This window comes from Neomonachus schauinslandi, chromosome 5 (assembly GCF_002201575.2).
Source record: "Neomonachus schauinslandi chromosome 5, ASM220157v2, whole genome shotgun sequence".
NCBI classification, from domain to species: domain Eukaryota; kingdom Metazoa; phylum Chordata; class Mammalia; order Carnivora; family Phocidae; genus Neomonachus; species Neomonachus schauinslandi.
In genome coordinates, this window is record NC_058407.1 from 86,189,727 (window position 1) to 86,197,533 (window position 7,807).

The window sequence follows — 7,807 nt, forward strand, 5'->3', positions numbered from 1 at the left end:
AAAAAAAAAAAAAAAAAAACCGCGTCCTGCCCCCAGGGCTTTGCCCGAAGGCTTCCCAGCCTAGAGCGGGAGTCAAAGGGAGCGTAATCCCTGCGCCCCAGATTGCTCTCTCTTTAGAACAACAGGAACACAGCAGCTGAGCTTTGTTTTTTTAGAGCTCTTGGATATCAGAGATTTTTCAAAAATACATATATATATATCACTTTAAAATAGAAAACTGTTTCATTAAAGCACACGGAAGGCTTTTCCTGTTTGTGTTTTGTGTGCCAGATATCAAAGGTTTGACTAGTTACCGTGGGCCCATGAAATACGAGTAGATTCAGACTTGATAAAACAAGTTTGCCTCTTCCTAGGCCCCTTAAATCATATGATGTTTTATAAAATAAAACCTTGACTTTTTCTCTTATTTTTTTTTAAAGATTCGATTATTATCAATCTGGATTTCTACTTTCCCATATCTCCCATAGAGTCCTTGCGACGGTGCACATTTTAAAATCCCCACAACAGCCCTATGGATACTATGATAATTAATCCCCATTTTACAGATGCAAAAAATGAAGTTTAAAGAAACCGTAACTTGCCCAAGGTCACAGTAGTAAGTGACAAAGCCTGGATTCAAACTAGCTCTAGTATTTAAAAAGTCTATTTGTAGAGCCGCATTGCTGTACTTATTTTAAAAGTCTTGTTTCCTCTGTACCCCACCCCTTTTTTGTTCTTTAAACAAGCAAAGGGCAGATTTCCATGCAACTGAAATCTCCCCTAACCCCACCTAGGAGTACTTGCCTCTTCTCTTTGTCTCTGGTCCTCTGCCACACTTGAAATTGCTTATGCATCTTCACAGCAAGATGACTCACTCCAACAGGATACACAGTTCAATAATAATAGTACTACTTGATATTCCTATAACACCTTTTCTGACCAGTCTTGGGTGCCTCCTGAAGCTTTATCTTATTTATCTTTCCAGTAGCTCAAAGAAGCAAACCATCTCCGGCGCCTAGGTGGCTCAGTTGTTAAACGTCTGCCTCGGCTCGGGTCATGATCCCAGTGTCCTGGGATCGAGTCCCACCTCTGGCTCCTGCTGGGTGGGAAGCCTGCTTCTCCCTCTCCCACTCCCCCTGCTTGTGTTCCTGCTCTCGCTATCTCTCTCTGTCAAATAAATAAATAAAATCTTAAAAAAAAAAGCAAACCATCTCTTTCAACATTTAAGGAATCTAAGGCACAGAAACGGTAAATGACCTTGGCCAAAGCCATATCCAGCAAGTCAGGTGGGGCCTGGATGAGAATGCAGTTTCATTGGACATTTTCTCTCATACTCTAATTCCCCAAGGCCATTCTGTCTTTGCTGAAAAGAAGTCTGCAATTACTGCTATAATTTTCCTGTCCATCTGCATACACAAGGAAAAAAAAAACCAACACATCACTTTAATGTTTTCTCTTTTTGGTTCCTTTGCATTCTCCTCTTTCATTTTGCTACTTATTACTTCTTGACATCTTATCTCCTGCCCAGTCTCTGGAAAAAGTGCCTTTTTTTTTTTTTAAGTCAATGAATAACTAGCAGGAAATGTTCCACATTACCATCAGTGGTCACTGGTTATTACATAGCAAGAAAATCAAGAGCTATTGGCATTATATTGTGCTATCATTAGAAATTAAAAAATCTAAAGTGAATCCTTCTAATACCATAATAACTTTAGAAATCTACTGTTAGTCCAGCTATAGTATTTGACTTTTTGACTGGGTACTGTTAAGAATTCTTTAGGCTGGCCATGTATTGTATGGGGGTTCCTTTTAGCTGTGAATCTTTGATTTTACAAGATTCATTAGTGCAAGGCATATTTCAAAAAGTGATAGAGATTCACTTAATAAAAATGTGTATCTTGGGATGCCTCCATGGGTTAAGTGTCAGACTCTTGACTTTGGCTCAGGTGATGTTCTCCAGTTGGTGGGATGGAGCCCCACGAGCTGTGCTCAGCGGGGAGTCTGCTTGAGATTCTCTCCCTCTCCCTCTGCCCATCCCCCCCCCACCAAAATAAATAAATAAATAAATCTTTAAAACAAAATGTGTATCTTAAGAAATCACATTCACAGTGTTTAAATGGTAACCTAAAATCTTAAGTACAATTCTATGTGTCCCCAAGTTTAGGAAAGCAGTAAATAAAAAACTAAAAGATAGATGTACAAAATGAGGCATGCTTCCGATTTGAGGAAATAATAGCCCTCTTGCCTTCAGGGAGCCAATAAAAGCAGCTTCATACATTAGAATGTTGAGTTCTCTGGATAATGTTTACCCTTAATGAGTAAAATAGTATTTTTCTAAAAATTTTCCTAGAATGACCTTTGTCTGAAACTTTATTGCCTTATCCTGGTCTGTTTTGCCTTTTAGTTGTATGTACTTGTGTGTCTCCTTCACTGCAGGAGGCTGGGAGTCATGTCTTCCCTATCACTGAATCCTTCCCAACCATGACTCAGTACTCAAATGGTTATTGAATTTCATTTTCTTCCCAATGCCTCCACCTCCCAAAGGAGTTATTTCCTAATAACATATCCCCTTTTTATCACCCCATACCTCTTCAGTAACTGACTCAGACCTAGCCTCATATATAACCTCTGTTTTTTATTGCATTTTTTCCATATTTCTATACTATGAGACTATTTAATTTCTCATGTCATGATCTACTTTTTTGAGTAGTATTATCCTATGACTATTGCAGCTTCTCTGAAAAAAAAAAAAGAAGAGGTTTCAGAAGTACTGAGCACTAAAAATAAATATCACTCCATTGATATGTAGAGGACAATCTTTGTCCTAAAGAGCTTCCAGTTCAAACAGAGAAATACACATGATGATAAGAACAACTCAAATGAAAGTTTCTTAAAATATGTGAAAGGAAGAAGAACAAGGTGACATCTAGGAAAACAGCAAATCAATGTTCCCCCCTTTTTAATAAAAGGGAATGAAAAAAAGCTTGGACTCTTGAGAGAGAGAAAAATTCTTTTACTATCAAAAAACATCTATTCATACATATTAGTGTTTATTAAAATCTACCAACAAAGTTTTGTGACTTTGATTAGGTTGTCTCTCCAAATATATTTGCATTACCTTATATATTTTGTTACATTTTAGTTCACGAAATTAAAAAATATTGTAAACAGTTCCTTTAATGAGTCATCTGTAGAGTGTTCTAGATCATGAAAAGTTATAAGGAAGGGCAAAATAAAGGATTCAATTAGCTTAGTGGGAATCTAGGCAGAAAGGAGGGCAACTGAGGGTCTAAGTCAGGGAAGAAAAGTAATATTTGGAACTTGATTTATTAGGGATTTTTTCTTCAAAGATTTTAATTTTAATTTAATTTTATTAATTTTATTATTTTTTGTTTTGGAGAGAAAGAGAGAGAGAGCTGAGGGGGCGGGGCAGGCAGGGAGGCCAGAGGGAGTGGGAGAGAAAGAATCCTAAGCAGGCTCCATGGCCAGCATGGAGCTAGGCTTGGGGCTCGATCCCACGACCCTGAGATCATGACCTGAGCCAAAATCAAGAGTGGGACACTTAACCGACTAAGCCACCCAGGCACCCCAGGGATTTTTTTTTTTTCATTAAGGCATAAATTGATAAGAGAGTTATGGATAAAATTATTTTGTTCATTCATTCAACAATCATATATAGGCTCCCTACTATATATGGTGCACCTGCATTCTGCTTGGTCACAGCGATTAAAAGACTTGGCCTGCTTTGGGCAGCTTAGAAAGGGAGATGGAGATGTAAATATTTAAGTACATTGTGGAAGCAGCATCTCTGTCCTTGATCATAGAAATAAACATTCTGTAACAGTTGTTTTCCAAAGGGTGTCCTATGAAGCACTCAAGACCTATCTCAAACTACAGGCTTTTAATGTTGATGTTTTGGAGAGCTCTTCAGTTATGAACAGGGATAATTGCGGGAAAAATGTAGCAGCACTCGTTACCCCTGCTGCTGCTGGCCGATCCCTCCACTCCACGGTCGGTACTAGACTCAGTCGGCATCCGCCTGGAGGCTTGGAAAGAATCTTGAAAGGGAGTTCAAAATTGTCTTCAAGGAGCTTACATCTGAACCCTTGGACTTGATCAGTTTAAACACCTCTTCCTCTACCCTAGTCAGCAAAGCTTCAATCATCTACTTCTCTCTCTGCTGTGAAAGAGAAAGACCAAAATTCAAATGGTGGAGAATTAAGAAAGGAAGTAGGTTATAATGCAGGGGCAGGGGGGCAGCATAGAGTGAGTCAGCAGTCTGGCTGAATTTTATGCTTGGCTTTGCCATTAATTTGCTGTATGACTTTGAGCAAATCATTTAAACTCTACTCCTCTCAGACCTCTGAATCCTCATCTGTAAAGTAAGAGCATTGATCTATTTAAGACATTACTTACGATTCCTTTTCCCTCTAAAGTCTTCTGCTTTACTGGGTATTATGTAAGACTGATGAAATCACTGACCTCTACCTCTGAAACTAATAACATATTATATGTTACTTAATTGAATTTAAATAAAAAATAAAAATAAAAAAAAATAAAGTGGTTCGCTTTGTTGGGGGGTGAGAGCTCCAATAGCTGAAGGTGGGGATGTTTTGTCATAATGCACAGACACGAGTAGGACACCTGCTATATAGACTGCTTAGGATTTTCTGCCACTCAGATAGTTTGTTAAGGGAGAAGTTTGGAAGAGCAATTTACAAAATTCTTTCACATGTAATATCGTATTTAACCTGTACAAAAGGCTCTGTAACATCGACATTAACAACACATTATAAACAAAAAATGGGCTCCATGAAGATACTATATAATACAGCCATTAGCCAGGTCTTCGGATATTAGATTTCAAATTCTGTCCACAAAGTATTCCTGTTCTAGCCAAGCTCTGTTCATTGTGTCCTCTTCCTTCCTCCCGGTCACTCTCCTACCTACTGCAGTTGGTGTCTGCTCTCACCACCTCACTGCACCTGCTGTTCCAGGTCACCAGTGTCCCCTTGCAGGCTGCCAAGTCTGCTGGATGCTTTCAGTTCCAAGTTTTCGTGACTTCTCTGCTGTATTCACATGTCACCACTTTTACTCCTTTGAGACTTTCCACTTTTGGCTTTCGTGATACCACTTCCTTGAGGTTCTCCTGCTCTTGCTATAGATCATCCAGGTCACCAGAGAAGCTTATATTTAATTATTGATTCCTGAGCCTCTTTTCAGACCCACTCAATCAAAACCTCTGAGGATTAGACCAAGGAATCCACATTTAACAAGCACTTTGGTGATTCGTATGGTAATTTCTGAGAACAATGACCAGTATGAAAATAATTCCTAAAACTATGTTTCCAGCCTAGATCTCTCTCCTGAGTTCTAGACCATATACCAAATTTCTTTGTAGACATGTTCCTTCTGGAATATTCTTTCTGGATGTTCCTCAAGTATGTCAAACTCAACATTCCAAAACAAGCCACTTTTCCTCCAAATATGCACCATCCCAATGTAGTCCCCTCCAAGTGAATGGTAGCAGCATCCAAATAAATAGCCACATCAGAAACTTCTGAATCATCCTCCTGCAACCAGTTGGTTAGTAAATTCTATTAACTGTGCATTACATATATCACAAAGTTATCTCTCTTCCTCATTTCCCATATCCGGATATAAGCATTCACCACTGCTACCAGAATGATCTTTTTAAAAGTGCAAATCTGATTATGGTCCTTTCTTACATGAAATCCTCTCATGGCTCAAAAAACTTGGAGGATAAAATGCAAAGCCTGTTGCCTGGCACTGGCAGCCCTTCTTGGTCTGAGCCCTGCCCACCTGCATGCTAGCCATATGGAATGGCCTACTGTTCTCGGAACAAACCAGGTTCTTTCAAGTCTCCGTACATGCTACTCTCTCTCCCTAGAATGCCTTCTTCTCTGTTTACCTAATAAACTACTACTTGTGTTTAAATTCTTAGCTCCAAAGTTAACTCCATTAAGAAACCCTCCCTATTCCTTTGGGGCAGTCTAGCTACTCCTTCCACCATACATGCTCCCGTATCTTCTCTACTGAATTGTTATTATAATCTACATCTCCTTCCCCTCCCAAAACTCCATAAACAAAAACATTGTATTTATTCATCTTTATCACCTCGCTTTCAATAAATGTTATTTACATGAATGAATAATATAGTACTGACATTTACATAGTGCCCTATATTTCACTCTATATTTGATATTTATTTCTGTTTGTATTGCAGCAACTTGCCAGTGAGTCATGTTCCTATCCTTTCTTAGATTTAACATTCTCTTCAGCTTTTTAGAGACTATCCCTTATAGAAGAGGAAAAACATGGCATGGGCCCAAGAGCAGCCTAGCAGTATATGAAAATAGCTACTTTCTGTAGAGCTGTCTACCTGCCTTAGAGAATACTAAGATTTGTAGTTATACTGAGTAAGATACTGAAGGACAGGAAGGATTCAGCATTATATTTAACTCGGTCAAGGGATCTATGGGGCCATCTTTTGAGGGAATCCTTCCCAGAAAAATATTGATAAAAATAATATGCAAGTATTTATGAAATCAAATGCTATAGCTAGGTGAACTGGGGAAGAAACACGTAGGCTTATACCATAATCACAATTATGTGTATGGCTGTAAGTGATAAAGGTTATCAGATATCAAGCCCCAAGTCCAAGGAATAAATGAAAGAATGAAGGGTAATCCTTTCCTCCCTCACTATTGGTATTTTACACAATGCACCAGTACTCTCTGAACAGACGATTTTTCTTTAATGTCTTAAGTCACTATTTGCTTAAAGCAGAAACTTTTTTTCCCACCTGATGATTCATGTCTTTTTAGAGAAAATCACGTACACACACATGTTATATGTCTATTTTTGCAACCACTTTCTCTCAGTTTCGAATTCCTCAGTTTCCAGTTGTTTTTTTCAGTTACATGTAGAGTTAGATAACCAGTAATCTAAATTGGAGTATCTGTAATTAATTGCAATATATCGTAATAGCTCAAATTAATGAAAATGTAATGTGAATGCAAATTTTTGTACTATCATAGGCACTGCCTTATATATAGTTAGTATTCAACAAACGCTTAGTAATTGAACAGATCATAAAATAACAGTGTACGGTGCTAGGGGAAATACTGGAGGCTTTTTAGCAAAGTGTTTCTGTTTGGGATACATTTTTCTTTTTTTTTTTTTAAAGATTTTATTTATTTATTTGAGACAGAGAGAATGGGAGAGACAGAGAGCACATGAGAGGGGGGAGGGTCAGAGGGAGAAGCAGACTCCCTGCCGAGCAGGGAGCCCGATGTGGGACTCGATCCCGGGACTCCAGGATCATGACCTGAGCCGAAGGCAGTCGCTTAACCAACTGAGCCACCCAGGCGCCCCAGGGATACATTTTTCTTAAAATCAAGCAGTTATAAACTCAGAGGTGTCTCATCAGTGGGATTTCTGATCCGAAGAACACGCATGTTTGACCTATGAAAATTTTAAAAAAGTTATGAATAATTACAATAGGAAACCAATAGGTTTACAAAGAAAAGGGCTAAAAAATAAATCACAGCTGCTTAAATTTCTCTCTTTTCACATGGTTGCATCTGGGTAATAGAGGGAAGAAGAGAGACTGAGCTGGAACACGTTATGAAGAAAGCCTAGCTGTCCACTGGCGACCTACCCTGCTCCAACGGTGTGAAGATCTGAACCTAGGAAACGACATTGGTTAGAATCCTGTGTGTCACTCTATTTCCAATTGTGTCATTCTGAGCCCAACTTTACCATTTCTATAGAGGAGATAGAATTAGCTATTTATGTTTTTTAC